Here is a 20,484-nt window from a genome sequence, read left to right on the forward strand (position 1 = left end):
AATATATTTGTATCGACTTGTATTATAAAAAAAAAAATTGGCAAAACGGTGAATCGAATTTTTGAAAAATTCACTCATCTCTAGTTAACAGCAAAACAAACCTCTATATTTATTACCCTGATTCTGCAGTGACCCCATTATGGAAACTACACCCCCTAAGTAATTTTTTAAGGAGTGCTGTGAGCACTTTGACCCAACAAGCGCTTCGTAGAATTTAGAAACACTGGGTGATGAAAGTGCCTTTTTTTTTTACAATAAATATAAATCAATTTAGGCACACATTTTTCATTTTCACAAGGGGTGATATGAGAAAATGACCCCACAATTTGTTATCCATTTTCTCCTGAGTACAGCAACACCCTATATGTGGTGGTAAACTGCATACAGAGTTCAGAAGAGAAAGGGAACCATTTGAGGCCTAGTTTGGGGATTTATACAGCACTGGCCGACAACTGCTCTCAGGCGAAGTAACAAAAAGAAACCCCCAAGAAGTGACCCCATTTTAGAAACTCCTCACAGAATTTATCAATGTGTGTAGTTAGCATTTAACCCTACAGATGTTTTGCAAAGATTAATTCACAGCAGAACATGTGAAGTAAAACTTGGCCCTGTTATTATTATGCCGTGCTTCCTGGTTTTGGAAACACCCTATGTGATGCCATAATCTTTTGCCTGGATATACAACATGGCTCAGGAGTAAAAGGGCACCATGCGTATATGAGGCTCGATGTGGTGATTTACGCATCTTGTGCTGACAACTGAAGAGGCTCTGGGAGGGAAATAATAAATGGAACCCTTGAGAAGTCACATTTTGGAAATTCCACCTGCAGTACGCAGCCCTGCAGGGGGAGCGAATGTGAGGTCACGGTTAATAGGCAAAACGAGGGTTGCTCTTGGTACTCACAGTTTTTTATATACCCTGGGCATGCGTACAGCAGTGATGGAGAGGCTGGCACATGGATCCTCTGGGGCACTCTCTGTGTATAGGGACCAGGCCAGGTGGTAGGTGAGGTGCCCTGGGTGCTGTAGGTTTAGTGTGCCTGTGGCAAGATCCCTTAAAGTTCGTGACGCCAGTGCCGGTAACGGTGGCATACCGATTTGTTGAAGTAATAATTGAGGAACACACGTTGCATTGAACCAAAACTTCCTTTTACTGAACAATTTAACTATTTACAGTCTTTAGGCAGTTCCTCATGTAAAAAGGTTGTGACAGGCAGGCTTTATATCAAATGGCAGGCAATGGTCTTGCAAGATACTCAGAGGGTTAAACACTTACAGATCAGGCTGCACTTTTCCTCTGTCTTTCTCCGTATGCCCTATTGCTGGCTTTATCCTTGGGTAGGGAAAACTTCCTCTAGTATATGTCTCCTTGCTGTGAATATATTCTTCTGCCCTTCAGCTCTCTCTGTTTGGCTGGAATAAACTTGGCTCTACACTGTACTTTTATAGGAACTGGGTTTCTCAGGAGGCAGGCTCTTCTCCTGGTGGCAAACTTGAAGCCTGGGCTATCTAGCTGCATGTCAGAAGCTGCTTCTCAGCTCCTCTCTGGCTAAGGTGCAAACTAGGCTTCTGAACACTCTCCCCTCTCTCTGGTCTGGACCTGGCTATTTATACTAGGGGGTTCCCTAGCTCCCTCTACTGTCTAGGAGGAGGAACTACACCCCTAACAGGCCTGGTACACAGGAGATAACATAAATAATATTACAATATACAATAAAATGCAATATAAAATACAATGACCATGTTCCACAGGAGGTGGAGAACAATGTAACCCAATTGACCCTTGAGTAGTGCCCACATTTACATCATGGGACACTACATACCCCGTTGCTTTGAAGTTGCCCATCCTCGGCGCAACACAGGGGGCCCGCCCAGCTGGAAATTGTAACCTGAAAGACAAAAATACAAAGCAGGCACATACATCTACATTTGCAATGAAAATATCAGGCAGCTCCGCTGGCAAAGGAACAAGTGCGGTGAAAAGGGGCGTCGTTCTCTTCACTCAGGATAGTATAGGGAACAGGGGCGCTGACCTGGTACAGCGTATCAGGAATAGCCAGGATAGTCCATAATAATAAAAAAATACAATAGTCCCATAAAATAGCATCTCAGAGGCCCACATGCATTGGGGTCATCTCTGGGCACAGTTCTTGAATTAAGATTGCATATAAAAAGTCACAACACAGAACTCAACATTTCAGGAATACTTTCTCCTGATAAGTCCTGGTAGATAAAAGTAGTGCTGTAAGATCCCTGATCAACCTGAAAAGGGGGTTAAAAAGGGTAAAGGTGCAAAACAAAAACAGCAAGCACAACTTGGATAGCACTTTAAAGCAGGCAGGATGTCCTGGAAGACCATATGGCAGTAGAGCACTTGGTATGCTTAGTGGCCTTTTAACTACCACTGGGCCGTGGGTAACTGGCAGCAGCTCTTTGGGCCAAAACATAGGACTCCTATCCTGAAACAGTTAAACTCACTGTAAGGGTTCATCAGTAATCATGGCCTAGCAGGCCTACTTACAGGTACGTATCCAGTTCATACTGGTCATCAGATGTGGTGCATCCTGGCTCCGCTCTGAGTTGTGGCCTGTGTGGATCAATACTTGGCTGGGCCCACAGAATGGTATTGGCAGGCAACTGTATAATAAATGGGCCTGTCACTGGTATAGGCTCCGCAAGCCTGGGGGTTGATGCTGCAGGAGGCTCCATAGGTCTGGGTGGCGCCGGCTTTAGGCGACGAACCCGACTCCTGGTATAGCAAAGTTTCTCAGGTACAGCAATGGTAGGCACAGCTATGGAGGTCGCCGAGCTGGTGGCAACGGGAACTTTTACTGCAGGCTCGGGGACATCAGAGTTCTTTGGGGGATCACTATGGTCCGGTGGTATCGGTACCACTCTGGATGCGACAAGTTGGCGCAGGCCATGAAGGTGGATCTCTAACCTGGCTATCTGATCCTCCAGTCTCTCGGGCGATGCTCCGCTGCAGGTTTCCGGCACAGTCGCAGCAGGTTCAGGCGCTGGGTCCGAACTTTTTCCTCGCCGCATGGCATCAAGGGCCTCATGGAACCTCTGCAAATTTCCCATATCCGCCTGTATCTTTTCCCTGCGGGGCAACTCAGGTGAGGGGTAGGGACTCACCCATTTTTCCAGCACTGTAGGCTGCCAGAAGACATTGGGGCAGGTGAAGGAACCCCTCTCCTGGTATGTGTTGTGAGCCGGTTCCATCGGGCACCCTTGCTCACGTTCTGGACTGGTGGGCTCCTCACAATCTTCTGATCCCGGCTTGGGACGGGCTACTGCCGTGGCATACGGACCTCTCAGGCCCTCAGCGGGGGTGAACTCCACCTCTTCTCCTTCGCGGAGGCTGTGCAGATGTTCCGGCAGGTAGCTGCGCTTTACAGACCTCCGGTTCACAAACAGCGTGGCGCTCGTATACAGTTTTCGCAAGCTCCTCTAAAAAATTTTTTTTCCGGGTAGTCTTTTGTATTGCCGCAGCGCGTATCTCGGCCATTAGTAAAGACCATTGCGCAGAAGGCTTTGCAAATCCCTGCCGTGAGCCAGGGTACGGCTCAGGCTGCAACTGAGATGGGAAGTAGGTTGGCCTCTCCGGTCCCGGAGTATAGGCAGGCGGCAGGGGCGTAACTAGAAGTGACTGGGCCCCACAGCAAATATTTGTAAGGGCCCCTCCAGAGGTATACTGTATATTGTGTGGCACAGTGTAGAGGTATACTGTATATTGTGTGGCACAGTGTAGGCTATATGTGTATAACAAACATATTTCATATGAAAACTTACAGTTACTTGACCCTTGGGGATCTCTGACGCCACTTCAACACTTGGCCGGGGGCTCGGCGGAGCTGATGTTGTGCTTTATCCTAATGAGAAAGATTTCATAATAAGGATTTGGAGAAGGGGCAGAGGGATAGCAGAGCAGGGTGAGGCTGGTGCTGCTACTAGGGGGTCATACCATGGGGGAGTAATAAAGCCCACTATAATGCCCCCCCCAGTAGTAATAATTCTCCTTATAATGTGACAGTGCAAAAATACCCCCTTGTAATGCCCCCAGTTGAGCTAATGTCGCCATAGTGCCCCCATAATGTCCCAGTATAAAATACCCCTATATAGTGCTCCCAGTAAATTCCCCCATAGTGCTCCTCTCCCCCCTTCCTGCTAGTGCCCACCATAATGTACCAATATAAAATGCCCCATATATAGTGCCCCAGTAGATGCCCCTCAGTGTCCGGCCTCTGATAGGCTGCCGGCCTAGTGTCCCCCATGATGCCCCCCCAATAATGTGCCAGTAAGTGTCCCCATAGATGCCCCCCCATCATGTGCCAGTATCAAGTGCCTCTCTCCTCCTCCCCACATGTCCCAGTAACATAGTGCCATCTCCCCCCCAATGTGCCAGTATCAAGTGCCTCTCTCCTTCCCACCCCCCATGTGCCAGTATCATAGTGCCAAACCCCCCATGTGCCAGTATCAAGTGCCTCTCTCTTCCCCCCCATGTCCCAGTATCATAGTGCCATCTCCCCCCCAAAAAAAGTGGCAGTATCAAGTGCCTCTCCCCCCCATGTGCCAGTATCATAGTGCCAACCCCCCCACATGCCAGTATCAAGTGCCTCTCTCCTCCTCCCATGTTTCAGTATCATAGTGCCATCTCCTCCCCCCATGTGCCAGTATCAGGTGCCAACCCCCTCCCCCCCAGGTGCCAGTATCAGGTGCCTCTCTCCCCCCCATGTGCCAGTATCAGGTGCCAACCCCCCCTCCCCCCAGGTGTCAGTATCAAGTGCCTCCCCCCCCCCATGTGCCAGTATCAGGTGCCAACCCCCCTCCCCCCCAGGTGCCAGTATCAGGTGCCTCTCCCCCCCATGTGCCAGTATCAGGTGCCAACCCCCCTCCCCCAGATGTAAGTATCAAGTGCCTCTCTCCTCCCCCCCCATGTCCCAGTATCATAGTGCCATCTCCCTCCCCCCCCACAAAAAAAGTGCCAGTATCAAGTGCCTCTCTCCCTCCCCCCATGTGCCAGTATTAGGTGCCTCTCTCCCCCCCCCCATGTGCCAGTATGAGGTGCCAACCCCCCCTCCCCCCCAGGTGCCAGTATCAGGTGCCAACCCCTCTCCCCCCCCAGGTGCCAGTATCAGGTGCCTCCCCCCCCCCCATATGCCAGTATCAGGTGCCAACCCCCCCTCCCCCCCAGGTGCCAGTATCAGGTGCCAGTATCAGGTGCCAACCCCTCTCCCCCCCAGGTGCCAGTATCAGGTGCCTCTCTCCCCCCTCATGTGCCAGTATCAGGTGCCAACTCCCCCTCCCCCCAGGTGCCAGTATCAGGTGCCAACCCCCCTCCCCCATGTGCCAGTATCAAGTGCCTCCCGCTCCCCCCATGGCAGTAACAGTTGGGTATTAAAAAAAAAATTAACAACTTCTACTTACCTCCATGTCAGCGATGCAATGCAGCCTCTTCCTGTGTCCCGCCCTGTTTGTCCATATATGGAGTCAGTGCTTGTATTTCAGAAAAGTTTCTGCTGGGATTCGAACCCACTACCTTCTGTATCAGAGGCAAAGCACCTAACCACAAGAGCTGCCTTGCTGCTGACTGAAAAAATATGAGACTTCTACTGTTATAGCTGGCTAAGTGTACATCTATACACATGACAACTGCTCATATATAGAGATATAGCAGAGCTGAGTGTGCTGGGACAGCTGTCATATAGAGATATAGCAGTGCTAGGTGTGTTGGGGCAGCTGTCATGTGTATAGATGTACACTTAGTCAGCTATAACAGTAGAAGTCTCATATTTTTTCAGTCAGTTTCAATGCAGCCTTTATGGCTGTGAGGGTAAATGCTTTGCCTCTGATACAAAGATACATTGGAGGTTGTGGGTTTGAATCCCAGACACATTAGGAGACAGTAAGATTAGATCACATTAGCGAGGGGGCCTGGTCAGCCGCCGCTGCTGCTGTGAAGGGACCCAGAACATTAAGACAAGAATCGATATTTAACTAACTTGAAAATAAACTGTCACATACGCTGCCGGGGCGCCAGGTCCCCTTGGCAGCCCGGGCCCCAAAGCAGCTGCTTCCCCTGCTTCCCCGGTAGTTACGCCACTGGCAGGTGGTGCTTCTCTCTCCTCCATCATGGCAGGCTCTGGGGTCTGGCTTGCAGGTAAGGCCATTCCGGCTGGAGACTCTCCTCTCTGCAACATGCTCGACTGGGCGGCACGCAGTACTTCACACAAGACCTCCCACTGCTGCGGGAGGCCGCCCCCTAGGTACTCCAACATGGGGGAGGCGGAGTCCATTTTGGAAGACATGCAAATTAGTTGATAAGGCGGTGGCGCTAACATACAGTCCTTCCGCTCTTCTAGCAGAAGGCACCAATTTTTTCCGCCAACAAAATACAGCGATGGCGCAGCAATAATTCAGTCAGCTTAGGCGGCCATCTTTAAACACAGGGCTGTCAATTCACTGACAGAAAGCGGTGACTTAGGAAGCGGCAAACAGTCCATAAAAATACAGTTTTCACACAGCAACTTTTCACAGTTCTTTGGCCCAACTTTTTCAAATAAACGGATAGGCAATAATGGCACACAGTTTAAATTCCACTATGGCATAGGAAAATTCCGTATCCTGTTCGTGACGCCAAAATATGCAGTACGCAGCGCTGCAGGGTGAGCGAATGTGAGGTCACGGTTAATAGGCAAAACGAGGGTTGCTCTTGGTACTCACAGTTTTTATATACCCTGGGCAGGCGTACAGAGGTGATGGAGAGGCTGGCACATGGATCCTCTGGGGCACTCTCTGTATATAGGGACCAGGCCAGGTGGTAGATGAGGTGCCCTGGGTGTTGTAGGTTTGGTGTGCCTGTGGCAAGATCCCTTAAAGTTCGTGACGCCAGTGCCAGTAACGGTGGCACACCGATTTGTTGAAGTAATAATTGAGGAACACACGTTGCATTGAACCAAAACTTCCTTTTACTGAACAATTTAACTATTTACAGTCTTTAGACAGTTGCTCATGTAAAAAGGTTGTGACAGGCAGGCTTTATATCAAATGGCAGACAATGGTCTTGCAAGATACTCAGAGGGTTAAACACTTACAGATCAGTCTGCACTTTTCCTCTGTCTTTCTCCAAGGCCCGTATATCCTTGGGTAGGGAAAACTTCCTCTAGTATATGTCCCCTTGCTGTGAATATATCTTTCTGCCCTTCAGCTCTCTGTTTGGCTGGAATAAACTTGGCTCTACACTGTACTTTTATAGGAACTGGGTTTCTCAGGAGGCAGGCTCTTCTCCTGGTGGCAAACTAGAAGCCTGGGCTATCTAGCTGCATGTCAGAAGCTGCTTCTCAGCTCCTCTCTGGCTAAGGTGCAAACTAGGCTTCTGAACACTCTCCCCTCTCTCTGGTCTGGACCTGGCTATTTATACTAGGGGGTTCCCTAGCTCTCTCTACTGTCTAGGAGGAGGAACTACACCCCTAACAGGCCTGGTACACAGGAGATAACATAAATAACATGACAATATACATTAAAATGCAATATAAAATACAATGACCATGTTCCACAGGAGGTGGAGAACAACGTGACCCAATTGACCCTTGAGTAGTGCCCACATTTACATAGTGGGACACTACACACCTATCAAAGCATTGACCGGTCGAGTGAGAAATTTGATGCCGTAGGTATTTTGCAGAAATGAATAAAGAATAAAGTGGACTGTGCAAAGTAAAAATTGTAAATTTTTCACAGATATAGCATTTGAGTGCCCAATTTGTTGTGCCCAGCGTGTGCCATCTGAGACACATAAAGCCCTTTAAAATTGTTAGGTGGGTTCTGCTGGCTACTGAAATGCCATAAATGTTGATGTAAACTGCTGTTTGGGTACACCCCAGGGTTCAGAAGGGAAAGACCGCCACTTGGTTTTTGCAGTGCAGATTTTGATGGATTGGATAACGGGCACCTTGCTGCTATTGAACAGCCTCTGGGGACCAGTACAGCTACTTTTATACAAACATACTTTTATTTTTCTCTCAATGGAGCTGTATGAAGGCTTTTTTTTTGCAGGAAAAAAGCCTACTATTTTGGGGTACGTACGACTTTTTGATAACTTTTTATTTTGCTTTTTTGGGAAACAGGATAAAGGAAAGGCGGTAACTCTGCAATTGCAGCATCCACTGTGTGGGAAAAATGACGCCTTATCTTTATTCTGCTGGTCAGCGCAATGACAGTGATACCAGTTATACACTCACCTAAAGAATTATTAGGAACACCATACTAATACGGTGTTGGACCCCCTTTTGCCTTCAGAACTGCCCTAATTCTACGTGGCATTGATTGGTGCTGATAGCATTCTTTAGAAATGTTGGCCCATATTGATAGGATAGCATCTTGTAGTTGATGGAGATTTGAGGGATGCACATCCAGGGCACGAAGCTCCCATTCCACCACATCCCAAAGATGCTCTATTGGGTTGAGATCTGGTGACTGTGGGGGCCATTTTAGTACAGTGAACTCATTGTCATGTTCAAGAAACCAATTTGAAATGATTCGAGCTTTGTGACATGGTGCATTATCCTGCTGGAAGTAGCCAGAGGATGGATACATGTTCTCATTCTGTTTACGCCAAATTCAGACTCTACCATTTGAATGTCTCAACAGAAATCGAGACTCATCAGACCAGGCAACATTTTTCCAGTCTTCAACAGTCCAATTTTGGTGAGCTCGTGCAAATTGTAGCCTCTTTTTCCTATTTGTAGTGGAGATGAGTGGTACCCGGTGGGGTCTTCTGCTGTTGTAGCCCAACCGCCTGTAGATGGAAAACAGGCCACATTTAGGTGCACCTGTGAGGCCTGGGCCATATCAGCCAGTCTTGAGTGGGACTCGCAGACTCCTCCCTCCTCCTATTGCAAGCATGGAAACATGCTGGAGGTAACTGGTGAGTTGTTTGTGAGTCGGCCTCATGCTCCTGTAATCTGCCCACTGGCTCCTGGTATTGCCCATACGGCCCAGTTAGGAGAGTGTTAGGTCCCGGGCTACTTGAGAAACCTTGGCGTGGTGCCCGGGCTTAGACATGTTCTACACCGTAGGACATGTTGACTAATCTCTCAATTTTAAAACCAGTTTGAGGGTTTAGTAAGACCGCAGCGTGCACCTGTCTTTGCTATTTTGTTATATTGTTATATTGATTATGACATCCACACAATTGCTACCTTGTGTGGGATGTCTATTGTGGTACTTGTGGTTCGCTGCGGGCATCCTCCACCGTATGCATTTTTGCTGGGGATCGCCACAAGTGCAGGATTTGCTCCCCTATATATATGCACGACTGCATGTGGGTTTGAGCACCTCCTGCTAATACCACGCTAGTCTTTTCAGTTTGTATACATATGAACATGGGACTAACACAGATGCCTTCAGATACCAAGTGCACATGCGAATGGTCAGCCAGTTTAAGGGCTCAGGTACACGACTGTTGGATGTTTTGCGGTCCGCAAAACACGGATACTAGCCGTGTGCATTACGTATTTTGCGGAATAGAACAGCTGGCCCCTAATAGAACAGTCCTATCCTTGTCCGGAATGTGGAAAATAATAGGACATGTTCTATTTTTTTTTTTGCAGAAGGGACATACGGAAACGGAAGTCACTTCCATTTTTTTTCGATGTTCGATTAAAGTGAATGGTTCTGCACACAGGCCTCAAAACGGATGTGGAAAGAAAATACGTTTTTGTGCTTGAGCCCTAATTGGTACAAATCTGCTGACAGATGCTCTTTAACCACTACAGGACTGTCGTACGCAGGATTGCGTCTTTGCGGCGGCCCTGTTATTCCGAGTGGACGCGCCGGCGCGTCATCTCGCGAGACGCGAGATTTCGGGCAAAGCCGGCCCGCGCATGCGCATCGCGGGCCGGCAAAAGTTAAAGGAGTATTTCGTCATCAGCCTGCCAGCCAATGATCGTCGCTGGCAGGCTGATGATTTTCAAAAAAACAAATTAGAAGCCAGTTAACACATTATATTTATAAATATAATGTGTTAAATGGCTTCTGTGCTCCTCTGCTGGTCCTTTTTGTCGGTTGGTCCCAGCAGAGGAACACACATCACAGTGAGTACACACAAACAGTACACTTAGCCCCAGATCACCCTCCATCACCCCAATTAACCCCTTGATTACCCCTTGATCGCCCCTGTCAATCACCTAGTGAAAGGGAAAAAAGTGATCAGTGATAGTTTAGGCCCCTTGGTTAGGTAGTTAGCGATCGTTTAGCACCGCACCGCATCACTGATTCGCTGATTAGCGTATCGCTAATCAGCATTTGTACTTTTATAGTATCTGTAAGTGATCAGAACTGATCACAGTCAGATCTATAATAGTATTAGTGTCACCTTGGTGAACTGGAATTAGTGATGTGTGAGGAGGACTATGACATAGTGGGAATAACTGAGACATGGCTGGATGATAGCTATGACTGGGCGGTTAATGTACAAGGTTACAGTCTGTTTAGAAAGGATCGTCAAAAACGGAGAGGGGGAGGGGTCTGCCTTTATGTAAAGTCCTGTCTAAAGTCCACACTCCGTGAAGATATAAGTGAGGGACATGAACATGTGGAGTCACTGTGGGTAGAGATACATGGAGCTAAAAAGAACAATAAATTACTAATAGGAGTTTACTATAAACCACCTAATATACCAGATTCCACAGAAAATCTACTACTAAAAGAGATAGACAAGGCGGCAAATCATAATGAGGTGGTTATTATGGGGGACTTCAACTACCCAGATATAGACTGGGAAACTGAAACTTGTATATCTCATAAAGGAAACAGGTTCTTGGCAATAACCAAAGACAATTACCTCTCACAACTGGTTCAGGACCCGACTAGAGGGACGGCCATACTGGACTTAGTATTAACCAATAGACCTGACAGAACAACAGACGTGCAGGTTGGGGGACACCTGGGAAATAGTGACCATAAAGTAATAACCTTCCAATCATCATTCAAAAGGGCGTTTCTACAGGGAGGAACAAAAATACCGAACTTCAAAAAAGCTAAATTTAGCCAACTAAGAGAGGCCTTAGGCATAACTAACTGGGACAAAGTCCTCAAAAATAAAAATACAGCCACAAAATGGGATACCTTTAAAAGCATCCTAAAAGCTCATTGTGAGAGGTACATACCGTATGGGAATAAAAGGTTAAGGAACAAAAAGAAACCAATGTGGATAAACAGAACTTTAAAGAAAGCAATAAATGACAAAAAGAAAGCATATAAAACACTAAAACAGGAGGGGAGCGAGGAAGCACTGAAAAACTATAAGGAAAAAAATAATGTAAAAAACAAATAAAAGCGGCCAAACTAGAGACCGAGAGATTAATTGCCAAAAAGAGTAAAACTAACCCTAAAATGTTCTTCAATTATATAAATGTTAAAAAGTATAAATCTGAAGGTGTCGGCCCTTTAAAGAGTAATGAGGGGGGAGTCGCAGAGAGCAACGAGGAGAAAGCAAAGCTGTTAAATATTTTTTTTCTCCAATGTATTCACTGAGGAAAATAAACTGTCAGATGAAATGCAGAATGTAAAAATAAATTCGCCATTAAAAGTGTCCTGTCTGACCCAGGAAGAAGTACATCAGTGACTTAAAAAGATTAAAATAGACAAATCGCCAGGACCGGATGGCATACACCCCCGTATCCTAAGGGAATTAAGTAATGTCATAGCCAGACCCTTATTTCTGATATTTGCGGACTCTATACTGACAGGGAATGTCCCACAGGATTGGCGCATGGCAAATGTGGTGCCAATATTCAAAAAGGGTCCAAAAACAGAGCCTGGAAACTATAGGCCGGTAAGTTTAACATCTGTTGTGGGTAAACTGTTTGAAGGTTTTCTGAGAGATGCTATGTTAGAGCATCTTAACGGAAATAAGCAAATAACGCCATATCAGCATGGCTTCGTGAGGGATCGGTCATGTCAAAATAATTTAATCAGTTTCTATGAGGAGGTAAGTTCTAGACTTGACAGCGGCGAATCAATGGATGTTGTGTATCTGGACTTCTCCAAAGCATTTGACACTGTACCACATAAAAGGTTAGTATATAAAAGGAGAATGCTCGGACTGGGAGAAAACGTCTGTAAGTGGGTAAGTAACTGGCTCAATGATAGAAAACAGAGGGTGGTTATTAACGGTACATACTCAGATTGGGTCACTGTCACTAGTGGAGTACCTCAGGGGTCAGTATTGGGCCCTATTCTCTTCAATATATTTATTAATGATCTTGTATAGTAAAATATCAATTTTGGCAGATGACACTAAACTGTGTAAAGTAATTAACACTGAAGAGGACAGTATACTACTACAGAGGATCTGGATAGATTGCAGGCTTGGGCAGATAAGTGGCAGATGAGGTTTAACACTGACAAATGTAAAGTTATGCACATGGGAAGGAATAATGCAAGTCACCCGTACATACTAAATGGTAAAACACTCGGTAACACTGACATGGAAAAGGATCTAGGAATTTTAATAAACAGCAAACTAAGCTGAAAAAAACTGTGTCAGGCAGCTGCTGCCAAGGCCAATAAGATAATGGGTTGCATCAAAAGGGGCATAGATGCCCGTGATGAGAACATATTCCTACTACTTTACAAATCATTAGTCAGACCACACATGGAGTACTGTGTACAGTTCTGGGCCCCAGTGAACAAGGCAGACATAGCAGAGCTGGAGAGGGTCCAGAGGAGGGCAACTAAAGTAATAACTGGAATGGGGCAACTACAGTACCCTGAAAGATTATCAAAATTAGGGTTATTCACGTTAGAAAGAAGACGACTGAGGGGAGATCTAATTACTATGTATAAATATATCAGGGGTCAGTACAGAGATCTATCCCATCATCTATTTATCCCCAGGACTGTGACTGTGACGAGAGGACATCCTCTGTGTTTGGAGGAAAGAAGGTTTTTACACAAACATAGAAAAGGATTCTTTACAGTAAGAGCAGTGAGACTATGGAACTCTCTGCCTGAGGAGGTGGTGATGGTGAGTACAATAAAGGAATTCAAGAGGGGCCTGGATGTATTTCTGGAGTATAATAATATTACAGGCTATAGCTACTAGAGAGGGGTCGTTGATGCAGGGAGATATTCTGATTGTCTGATTGGAGTCGGGAAGGAATTTTTTATTCCCCTAAAGTGAGGAAAATTGGCTTCTACCTCACAGTTTTTTTTTTGCCTTCCTCTGGATCAACTTGCAGGATGACAGGCCGAACTGGATGGACAAATGTCTTTTTTCGACCTTATGTACTATGTTACTATGTTACTTAGTTCGCCCTCCACCCAAAACGCAGTGCTTGCCAGATCAGGCCTAATCAATCGCCCATACGTGCGTTCACCCACCCCCGCCCCGCCGCAGTGACAAAAAAATATATATTTTTTGATCACTGCACAATCACTTTACAAGCGCTGCGGCGATAAAAAAAAAATCAGTTCTGATATTTTTTATCAATCGCAGCGGCCGCCGGTACTTTGCTAGCCTCCCATTTGTAAGACAGGCTTGCTTTTTTTCTTGGGTAGTCTCAGGGAATACCCCCTAAATTTAGTTGACCAAATGGCAAACAAGGGGTATTCTTCTAAAGAGGCCTACAGGCTTCTGACCCAGTCGGATGAGGAATGGGAACCCTCATCTGACGAATCCAGCGGGTCAGAATATGAACCTGTAGAAAGCAGTGGCAGTCTGACCCAAAGTTCGGACAAGGAGGTTGAGGTCCCTGATACCACCAGGCGTACCCGGCCCCGTGTTGCTACACCACAGGTTGCGCAGGATCCGCTTCAAGGGCAGCAGAGTGGGGCTGGCGCTGTCTGATTACGTGGTGAGGCATACACCAGCAGCGCAGCCCATCCTGGACCTAGTACCAGCACTGCCGTACTACATGGTGAAGTGGCGAGCACCAGAAGGGCAGTTGAAGCTGGTACGGTGACACGTGCATTAGTTCTCCCGTCGCAGCCACCACACAGACAGGCCCGTAGAGCCCCTAGAGTCCCTGATGTGCTGGCAAACCCTGATTGGCAGCCCCCAACTTCAGCCGCACCAGTAGTTCCCCCTTTCACCGCCCAGTCGGGAGTTCGGGTTGAGAAAGCTTAGATCGGTTCGGCACTGGGGTTTTTTGAGCTGTTCTTGACTGCGGAGCTCTTGGACTTAGTTGTGGCAGAAACAAACCGATATGCCACTCAATTTATAGCCGCCAACCTGGGAAGCTATTATGCCCAGTCTTTCCGGTGGAAACCCGTCCAAGTTTCAGAATTTAAAATTTTTCTGGGCCTTCTCCTCAACATGGGCTTAACCAAAAAGCATGAATTGCGGTCATATTGGTCCACGAACCCAATTCATCATATGCCCATGTTCTCTGCTGCCATGTCCAGGACACGATTGGAGACCATCCTGCGTTTCCTGCACTTTAGCGACAACAGAACCTCTCGTCCCAGAGGCCACCCAGCTTTTGACCGGCTCCACAAAATTCTGCCCCTCATAGACCACTTCAACACCAAATTTGCAGATTTGTATACCCCTGAGCAAAACATCTGCGTAGACGAGTTCCTTATACATTTTACCGGGCGCCTTGGTTTCAAACAATACATCCCAAGCAAGCGCGCCCGGTATGGGGTCAAATTGTATATGCTCTGTGAAAGGGCCACAAGCTATTCCCACAAATTTCGGATCTATGAGGGTAAAGATCAGACCCTGGAGCCGGTCGGTTGCCCTGACTACCTGGGGAGCAGTGGGAAGACAGTCTGGGACTTGGTGTCACCCTTATTTGGCAAGAGGTACCATCTTTATGTGGACAATTTCTACACAAGTGTGCACCTCTTCAGGCATTTGTTCCTAGAACAGATTGGCTGCTGTGGCACCGCGCGACCTAGTCGCCGGGGCTTCCCCCAATGACTCGTTACCACCCGTCTTGCAAGGGGGGAGGGGGGTGCCTTGTGTAACCAAGAACTGCTCGCGGTGAAATGGAGAGACAAGCGTGACGTTTACATGCTCTCCTCCATTCACGCAGACACGACAATCCAAATTGAACGAGCAACCAGTGTCATTGAAAAGCCCCTCTGTGTCCACGACTATAATTCGCTCATGGGAGGGGTGGACTTCAATGACCAGATGTTGGCTCCTTATCTACTTTCCCGCCGGACCAGACGCTGGTATAAGAAGGTGTCTGTATATTTAATTCAATTGGCTCTGTATAATAGTTTTGTTCTCTACAGTAAGGCTGGGAGAACACGATCCTTCCTCAAATTTCAGGAAGAGATCATCGAGAACCTCCTGTATCCAGGAGGTTCCGTGGCCCCATCCACCAGTGTAGTGAGCCGTCTACACGAGCGACATTTCCCCAGTGTCGTTGCTGGTACTTCAAACCGACCACCACCCCGAAAAAAATGTTGTGTCTGTAGCAGGAGTGGAATAAGGCGTGACACCCTCTATTTATGTTCTGACTGCCCTGACCACCCTGCCCTATGCTTAGGGGAGTGTTTCCGGAAGTACCACACACAGGTACACTTAGCATAGGGATTGCGTTTCACAGGACAGGCACACAGGGCTATTAGGGCCCTTTCACTCACAGCTGCTGCAAACCTCTCCTTTCACCTGGGACAAAGTGCATAATGTACTTCGCCACATCTTTGGGCGATTTGCGCTTTGCACATTGTCCCATGGGGAAGGAGAGGTTTGTCCTATAAAGGTAAAAAAAAAAAGAAAGAAAAATCACCGGTAAGCAAAAAAGTTATCGTTCTGTTCAAAAGGTTTTTTTACCTTCTAGGTGGACCAACCGATGAACCAGCTGCAGCACTGATGTGCATTCTGAGATTACACAAAAGTCGGTCTATGCTTCCCTGCAAGACGAGATTTCTCCTCTGCAGTAAACGATACGTTTGCCGAGGAATATGAGCTGAGGGGCGGTGTTCATATGCTTTGGCAAACACTTTGTATATAAAAAAATAATAATAATAAAATCCCGGCAATGATTTATTCATCCACATCGATTGATGTGAATGGAGAAATCGGGTTTGCCAGGGCATACGAGCTAAGTGGGTTTGGATGTTGGGCGGAGCTCCTATGTCCTGGCAGACGCCTTTCCCCTCCTTTTTTTTTTTGGGCAGAGATTTTTTCATCCACATTGATCGATGCGAATGAAGAAATCTGTGCCGTTCATTTTTTCTTTCAGCCCAGAGGCTGAACGGAAAAAAAAAATCTCATTACCCGTATGCTCAATATAAGGAGAATAGCAGAAACTCCTAATGCTGGCCATACATGTAATGATTGCGGAGACCCTCAAATGCCAGGGCAGTACAAACACCCCACAAATGACCCCATTTTGGAAAGAAGACACCCCAAGGTATTCGCTGAGGGGCATATTGAGTCCATGAAAGATTTAAATTTTTGTCCCAAGTTAGCGGAAAGGGAGACTTTGTGAGAAAAAAAATTAAATAAATCAATTTCCGCTAACTTGTGCAAAAAATAAAAAATCTTCTATGAACTCGCCATGCCCCTCATTGAATACCTTGGGGTGTCTTCTTTCCAAAATGGGGTTACATATGGGGTATTTATACTGCCCTGGCATTTTAGGGGCCCTAAAGCGTGAGAAGAAGTCTGGGATCCAAATGTCTAAAAATGCCCTCCTAAAAGGAATTTGGGACCCTTTGCCCACCTAGGCTGCAAAAAAGTGTCACACATGTGGTATCGCCGTACTCAGGAGAAATTGGGCAATGTGTTTTGGGGTGTCATTTTACATATACCCATGCTGGGTGAGATAAATATCTCGGTCAAATGCCAACTTTGTATAAAAAAATGGGAAAAGTTGTCTTTTGCCGAGATATTTCTTTCACCCAGCATGGGTATATGTAAAAAGACACCCCAAAACACATTGCCCAACTTCTCCTGAGTACGGCGATACCACATGTGTGACACTTTTTTGCAGCCTAGGTGGGCAAAGGGGCCCACATTCCAAAGAGCACCTTTAGGATTTCACAGGGCATTTTTTACACATTTTGATTTCAAACTACTTCTCACGCATTAGGGCCCCTAAAATGCCAGGGCAGTATAACTACCCCAAAAGTGACCCCATTTTGGAAAGAAGACACTCCAAGGTATTTTGTGATGGGCATAGTGAGTTCGTGGAAGTTTTTATTTTTTGGCACAAGTTAGTGGAATATGAGACTTTGTAATGGAAAAAAAAAAACATCATTTTCCGCTAGCTTGTTACAAAAAATAAAAAGTTCTATGAACTTACTATGCCCATCAGCGAATAACTTAGGGTGTCTACTTTCCGAAATGGGGTCATTTGTGGGGGTTTTTCTACTGTCTGGGCATTGTAGAAACTCAGGAAACATGACAGGTGCTCAGAAAGTCAGAGCTGCTTCAAAAAGCGGAAATTCACATTTTTGTACCATAGTTTGTAAACGCTATAACTTTTACCCAAACCATCTTTTTTTTTACCCAAACATTTTTTCTTTTAAAGACATGTAGAACAATAAATTTTGAGAAAAATTTAAATAGAAATGTAGTTTTATTTGAAAAATTTTACAACTGAAAGTTAAAAATGTCATTTTTTTGCAAAACAATCGTTAAATTTTGATTAATAACAAAAAAAGTAAAAATGTCAGCAGCAAGGAAATACCACAAAATGAAAGCTCTATTAGTGAGAAGAAAAGAAGGTAAAATTCATTTGGGTGGTAAGTTGCATGACCGAGCAATAAACCGTGAAAGTAGTGTAGTGCAGAATTGTAAAAAGTGGTCTGGTCATTAAGGGTGTTTAAGCTAGGGGAGCTGAGGTGGTTAAAAGGTGTCAGCTCTAAGGTCTTAAAATAAATATTGACATCATAAGGAAGTAGGAAGCAAAAACTTAAATAAAAGTTGGTCAAAAGTCAACCTTTGCAAAACAGGTTTTATTACTGCAATGCATCTAAAATTAAAGTGTCAAGAACTTCCATTCTATTTTTAGATATAATAAAAATATATATTTTTTCTGTTTTCTTCATCTAGTATGTGGACATGGCAACTTGGCATTTTTTATGTCAGGAATAGGAATTGTATTTACTATTGGGCTGGAGAACTGGGCCGACTTCCTGGAGAGTTGGGGCAACTTCTTTGTCAGCTACAGGCTCTATCATAGGGATGGGCTGTACCTCAATGGGGAAAGTGCGGCTGTTTTGTTGGAGAAGATGGCTAGAAGGTTGGAGGAGAGTTTAAACTAGGGACTGGGGGGAGGGTAAATACGTTATAAGAGGCGAACCTCTCAATACTAAAGCCAGAAGTCTGACTAATAAAACTGGGGAACTGGAATCATTGATGTATGAGGAGGACCATGACATACCGTGGGAATAACTGAGACTTGGCTGGATGATAGTTATGACTGGGCGGCTAATGTACAGGGTTAGGCCTTTTGCACACAACCGTATGCCCTCTGAGACATACGGTCCGTGAGCGGGCCATATGTCCTGGAGTGGCATTGATCGTGCGCACTGGAGTACACAGCATCATAGATTACAATGATACTGTGCACGTCAGGCCGCTTGCGGGGCTATTGTCCCGCACTCATATGATCTTATGAGTGCGGGCACAATAGCCCCGCGGGCGGCCCGACGTGCAGAGTATCATTTCAAATCTATGATGCTGTGTACTCCCATGCGCATGATCAATACCGCTCCGGGACATATGGCCCGCTCACGGACCATATGTCTCGGAGGGCGTACGGTCGTGTGCAAGAGGCCTTACAGTCTTTTTAGAAAGGATCATCAAAACCGGAGAGGGGGAGGGGATTGCCTTTATGGAAAGTCCTGTCTAAAGCCCACAGTCCGGGAAGATTTAAGTGAGGGGACATGAACATGTGGAGTCACTGTGGGTAGAAATACATGGAGCCCAAAAAATAATAAAATACTAATAGGAGTTTATTATAAGCCATCGAATATACCAGAGTCCACAAAAAATCTACTACTAAACTAGATAGATGAGGCGACAAATCATGAGGTCATTATTATGGGGGACTTCAACTACCCAGATATATACTAGGAAACTGAAACTGAAATCAACTTTCCCAACTGGTTCAGGACCCGACTAGAGGGACTGCCACATTGGACTTAGTATTAACCAATAGACCTGACAGAACAACAGATGTGCAGGTTGGGGGACACCTGGGAAATAGTGACCATAAAGTAATAACCTTCCAATTGTCATTCAAAAGAGTGTTTCTTCAGGTAGGAACAAAAATACCAAACTTTAAAAAAGCAAAGTTTAGCCAACTAAGAGAGGCCTAACTAACTGGGACAAAGTCCTCAAAAATAAAAATACCGCCACAAAATGCGATATTTTTAAAAGCATCCTAAAATCTAATTGTGAGAGGTACATACCTTATGGGAATATAAGGTTAAGGAACAAGAAAAAAACTATGTAGTAATAGGAAAATGAGCGAGCACTCATACACTTGGCAACCAAATTGACATGTGCAGAAAATATTTATTAATAAATATAAAATTTATAAGAACAATGTAGCAATAATATACAACATTACAGTCACATATATTGTGGTAGATATGATCGATACTATATTCAATAAAAATATATTCGATAGAAATATTCGATAAATTGAATGGTAGAAAATTCAATGTTGAAATATTCGATAGAATATTCGATACCACTCAATAGTGTCGATAAATTCAATAATATATATCACACCAAAAAACTTCAAGTATATGCTGTTATTTGGGAAAGAGGGGTTATTATCTTCTAGCGCTCTATCCCAATTTGGGAAACTGAATGTCACTGAAAATGTTGTAGGTGTATTCACTGGGAGCGCAATATGTTCATAAAGTGTCCACAGGAATCTTGATAATGTGAAAAGTCTCTTATAGCATATCCTTTTAAGGTCGATATGAGCTTTGAATCGAAGAAAACTTTAAATCGATATTTGGCTTACCGTCTAGCGTCTGCTGTCTCCCTATTGCTTCAATGGAGCTATAAATATTTGCCGGCTTATTCAGTCGCTCCATACAGCAAGCTGGTTTAAATTTCGCGGGAGTTCCAAAGATCGCGGGAGTTGCCACTCTGTTCCGCAATTTCCTTCGGTGCAGCTTTCGACGAAAAGAATAGTTAATCCTTTACTGTAGAAATTTTCTTCTATATGGCCATACAGTATTATCGGAGGCTTTTCAATGCAGGTACATCACTTGTTTCACCATACGCGTTACGGGTAGATTCACTCTCCCTTCCTCAGTGGTCAAGTGTCTGCCTGCTCTGCCTCCATTTTTATCCATTCCTTTAATTGCTTCCCAAATCTCGGACACCTGTTATTCATACTACTCCCAGTTGGCCAGGTAATCCTCCCACATAATCAGGGGATAATTCTATACAGCCTTAAATTTTTTATTTTCTTTTCTTCTTGCAGTTTCCATGCGTTTTTTTGGGGACACATGCGTTTTTTGGCCCAGATGTCCCAATTGGTGTGA

Source organism: Bufo bufo, chromosome 3, assembly GCF_905171765.1.
Source record: "Bufo bufo chromosome 3, aBufBuf1.1, whole genome shotgun sequence".
Taxonomy (NCBI): domain Eukaryota; kingdom Metazoa; phylum Chordata; class Amphibia; order Anura; family Bufonidae; genus Bufo; species Bufo bufo.